Here is a 5,706-nt window from a genome sequence, read left to right on the forward strand (position 1 = left end):
GTAATGGTAGTTTAGATGTCGATGGCTCATTCTGAGTTATGCATTAAGAGGATCTGCAGCAATGTGCAGCATGAACAAAATATGGTGTTATTAATGAAACCATGTCAACCTGTTCTGGGAAAACCTCTCAATAAAATGATGAACGTGAAAATGAGCATAATATGACCACTTTAAACCTGAAATCCAAACTTTCTGCACACTGTCGCCCTCTACAGCAGTGAGAGGAAACTGAAATGATGTTCAAACTACAGCGTTACTGTGGAAGCTGGCTGTTCAATCATCCACTGCAACACCTTTAAAATTATACAACTAGCAAAGTATAATAGAGCGGGGCTTCTGTTTAATTTCAGTGTGTTTAAATATATGACTGGATGCTGTGAAATTCTTGTGAAAGGGCAATCAGTATTTCTTAAAAGCAATGTATTACATAAGTTAAAAAAGTTAAAAAAAAAATAACATTTTGCATACCAAGATAAATCTTGAGCGTATGCAATATACAGGGGAGAACAAGTATTTGATACACTGCTGATTTTGCAGGTTTTCCTACTTACAAAGCATGTGGAGGTCTGTAATTTTTATCATGGGTACACTTCAACTGTGAGAGACGGAATTTATAACAAATCCAGAAAATCACATTGTATGATTTTAAAATTTTATATTTAAAATAATTTTACATGTTATTGCATGACGTAAGTATTTGATACATCAGACAAGCAGAACTTTGTTACAGAAACCTTTGTTTGCAATTACAGAGATCATACGTTTCCTGTAGTTCTTGACCAGGTTTGCACACACTGCAGCAGGAATTTTGGCCCACTCCTCCATACAGACCTTCTCCAGATCCTTCTTTTGGGGCTGTCGCTGGGCAATACGGACTTTCAGCTCCCTCCAAAGATTTTCTGTGTTCAGGTCTGGAGACTGGCTAGGCCACTCCTTAGTTGCCCTGGCTGTGTGTTTCGGGTCGTTGTCATGCTGGAAGACCCAGCCACGACCCATCCTTCAATGCTCTTACTGAGGGAAGGAGGTTGTTGGCAAAGATCTCACGATACATGGCCCCATCCATCCTCCCTCAATACGGTGCAGTCGTCCTGTCCCCTTCACAGAAAAGCATCCCCAAAGAATGATGTTTCCACCTCCATGCTTCACAGTTGGGATGGTGTTCTTGGGGTTGTACTCATCCTTTCTTTCTCCAAACACGGCGAGTGGAGTTTAGACCATAAAGCTCTATTTTGTCTCAGACCACATGACCTTCTCCCATTCCTCCTCTGGATCATCCAGATGGTCATTGGCAAACTTCAGACAGGCCTGGACATGCGCTGGCTTGAGCAGGGAGACCTTGCATGCGCTGCAGGATCATAATCCATGATGGAGTAGTGTGTTACTAATGGTTTTCTTTGAGACTGTGGCCCAGCTCTCTTCAGGTCATTGACCAGGTCCTGCCGTGTAGTTCCAGGCTGATCCCTCACCTTCCTCACGATCATTGATGCCCCACGAGGTGAGATCTTGCATGGAGCCCCAGACCGAGGGAGATTGACCATCATCTTGAACTTCTTCCATTTTCTAATAATTGCACCAACAGTTGTTGCCTTCTCATCAAGCTGCTTGCCTATTGTCCTGTAGCCCATCCCAGCCTTGCGCAGGTCTACAATTTAACCCTGATGTCCTTATACAGCTCTTTGGTCTTGGCCATTGTGGAGAGGTTTGATTCTGTTTGAGTGTGTGGACAGGTGTCTTTTATACAGGTAACGAGTTCAAACAGATGCAGTTCATACAGGTAATGAGTGAAGAACAGGAGGGCTTCTTAAAGAAGAACTAACAGGTCTGTCAGAGCCGGAATTCTTACTGGTTGGTAGGTGATCAAATGCTGCAATAAAATGCAAATTAATTATTTAAAAATCATACAATGTGCTTTTCTGGATTTTTGTTTTAGATACCGTATCTCACAGTTGAAGTGTACCCATGATAAAAATTACAGACCTCTACATGCTTTGTAAGTAGGAAAACCTGCAAAATCAGCAGTGTATCAAATACTTGTTATTCCCACTGTAACTGCAATTCAACTTAAACCTTCTGCTACATGCTGCTGCTGAATGCCTGCTGCTGCTAATGAAAACTAAAACTAAAAATGTTCGGAGTTGAAGGTAAATGTATCCACTTTCCCCACAGCCCCTCGTTCTCACTGGAATACTTCTCTCTGTTTCCATCCAGGTGAGTCCCCTCTGCTGTGACTGCATCAGTAGAAAGTCACATACATTTGCTGAAGCGCTGATATAAACATGATCAGATTCCAGCTGATGGGAGAGAGAAAAAAGATGAGTCAAAGTAAATTTTTATATTAAAATTTATGTAGAAGCTGACAAAATACATCCCTTTGGTAGAGAAAGTTCTGTCACTGTGGCCCAACAGCTTTCTCACCTCTATAGTCTCCATGCATTCATTTGTTTCAGCGGTGGAGCTCAGAGTTGTCTTCTTCCTGAATTGATAAAAAAATAAAGAAACAAATAAATCAGATAAATGAAATAGATAACTCAAACTATGAAAGAAAATAATCAAAATTATGGATCTGATTCTTAATTATAATTAACCTCATCAACAGACAAAACATAAGTAGAGGAATCAGCATCACAACCACCAGAGTCAACCTGATGATGTTTATTATCATTGTTGATTTGTCTAGAAATGGAGATAGACAGTTATAAACTGTGCTGGATCTTGCCAGGTCTGATTCATGAATGAATTTGATAGGTGATACTGTCTCTTGATCAGCCAGGTGGTGTCATGGAGAAACGTACCTGCCACAACAATCAGATGTAAGGTGGAGTTATGACGTCCTCTTCTGTTCTGGGCTTCACAGTAATAATTCCCACTGTGTTCAGCTCTGAAGTCAGTGATGGTGAAGTTCTGTCCTGATGCTTGATTCATTCTCCTTGTACCAGGTGTATTTAGCTGCTGGGTTAGCATCACTGCTGCAGGTCAGAGTCACTGAACTGCCCTCCACTATCTCAGCAGAGGGACTCACTGACACAGAGGGAAGCTTTGGAGCATCTGGGGACAAAAGAGAGACAACTTATCAATATTTGTTTACAGGCCTGTTTTTAGGCATTTAGGACTTTTTCCCCAGGTCAGTTTCAACTTCCTCTTTCTTAGCAAATGTCTCCTTTGCTCTGCTCATATTGACTATGAATGAAATGTAATCTACACTCAGTAAAGCAGTAGTCATACATTGTTGGGGAATTGGGATTTTTTAGGTCTCAGTAATATGAAAAGTATGGTCTACATCTGCTCTACATAAAAAATGCAATGAGATGACTTTTCCTATGAATTGGGCGTTCTATAAATAAAACTGAAACTGAATACGTTTGAAATAACAAACTTGGTTTTTAACATTTACTGTACTTTGATGAAATAATGAACCCTATATTTGCCTTAAAGGAAATTGACTTTTAATAAATTTTTATCAATGTACTGTATATTTATTGTTATGTTGTAACTATTGTTATTTCATCTTGTTTTTTCTGTGTACTATGGACCTTCCATTTTGAGTCCTGAATAAAGTAATTATTATTATATTATTATTATTATTATTATTAATATTGATGTCAAAATGTATCTCTTCAATAACTAATCCAAAATGATATAGGCAAGCGGTGAAAAGTAGTGTGGACTATCAGCTAGCTAGCATCAGATTGCTCATTTTAGGTAAAAGAAATCTTAATTACGAAACTCAGAAGTAGGAACGTTAAGTGTATTAAAGAAGCATCAACCTTCAGTGTCTCCATTAGCGTTTGAAGCCCTGGACTGGAGCAGCTGCCGTTAGGAGTGATGTGGGCAGAAATATTTTCAAGTTTTGGCAAGTGCAAGTTCATTTCAACTTACATGGCTTTACTTAGAGGGGAGCCGTGTGCAATGTCCATTTGGTTGGCAAAGCACTAGTGACATCACATCTTTCAACACAATATCAGGCATGTTGAGAAACAGGTGATTGACCTCCTGTGGTTTTCTACACACAACTGGCAAGATATTAAACTCACGTTTTTCAAGCCTTCCTGTGAAATGATTTGAAGAGCTGTATAGTGGCCACCTTCAGGATGAATCCTAAATCAAATCAGTCAAGCAATAATCCAAAGAATAAAATATAATCATAATAAAATAAAAATATGTCCTCTAAAGAATCACATTGTGTCGAGGAGATTATTATAGGGAGTTTTCCATTATTATGTTGTATGATGTATCTGGGATAAAACTGATCTTTATAAGAAGATGTCTCCACGCTTTCCATTTTCTGTCCATTCTTGAACCAGACGTAGGAAGGATGATCAGGTAGACGACAGCTGCTGTAACAAAGCAGCTCTGCCTCAGTATAATTCTGGTAGACTGTTGATCTGATCACCTGAACCTGGAGATCTGGATCTGTGAAGGAAAAACAGAAATATTTGTTCTTTATGTGGAACTGAATCACACACAGAGATATAAACAATAGAACATTATGACAATCATGTAATCAGTTAATCACACAAACAATTATTTCCCATCAGGATCACTATTCAGCACATTCACGTGTCATCAGATAGTTTAAATGTGCTGTTACAGTTTGTGTTCATCAGTACCTGTGACAGTCAGAGTTGTACCAGGTAAACTACTCCTCCATTCAAAGCTCCATGTGTTGAATTTGAAGTGATACTCAGCTGAGTCGCTCTCTCTCAGGTCAGTGATTCTCAGAGTGGAGCGTCCTCTCTCTGTTTCAAGGACCTGAACACGACCTGCATACTGGGAGTCTTCACTAAGGTCCTCAGGCTGTGAGGGATTCTGCCACTGAAGACTACGTTCAGGACTGAACCAGAATTTAGATCTGATATCTGTGTAATAACTGTTGTAAATACAAGAAATGTCCACTGATGAGCCTTTGAAGGCACAGATGCTTCTGTCAGTGTAAGTCACTCTGTTGCATGAATGACCATGGCCACCTGAAAATGAAATATTTTGATGATTATTAAAACTATAGTCTTTACTGCAGTAATTCACAGCTGGTTGTATTGCTGTGGATGAGTTTGCTTATTTTAAAAGATACATGAAGTCATGATAAAGAACATCAGCTAAAATTTTCAAAACAGCGTCACATTATTAGAAGATTGTGGAGTGAACTCACACACTGACGGAGAAGGAAAATGTCCTTTAAGGGCACAGGAATAGCTGTCTGCAGGATAAAAGTAGTCTGAATAAGAAGGTGCTTCTTCCTTAATTTTCTGCCCATTCTTGTACCAGATGTAGGAGGTTTGATTACGTAGACTACAGCTGCTGAGACACTTAAGCTGTGACCATGTACACGTGTAAAACATGCATGACTGTGAGCTGCTCACTTGCACCTGGAAACCTGTATCTGTAAAGAAACAACAATATAATTTTAGATTGAGCTTTCATTTTACACACATGATAAAAGGCATACAAGATTCACTGTAGTGTTTCCCAAACGTTGAGCATTTGGAGCTAACTTACATGGTTTCCAACAAAAATGTTACCTCTGACAGACAAAGTGACTCCAGGTGAACCAGTAAATCTTCCACCTGGCTGGTTTGTTTTGAACCTGAACTTGTACTCAGCTGAGTCGCTCTCTCTCAGGTCTGTGATTCTCAGAGTGCAGATGTTGTTAGAACAACTGTACTGCAAACGACCTGCGTATCTTGAGTCTGTTCTCAGATCCACATGTTT

The sequence above is a fragment of the Micropterus salmoides genome, unplaced genomic scaffold (assembly GCF_014851395.1).
Source record: "Micropterus salmoides isolate LMB-PRFRI ecotype aquatic unplaced genomic scaffold, ASM1485139v1 Ms_hic_scaffold_1, whole genome shotgun sequence".
In the NCBI taxonomy this organism is placed as follows: Eukaryota; Metazoa; Chordata; class Actinopteri; order Centrarchiformes; family Centrarchidae; genus Micropterus; species Micropterus salmoides.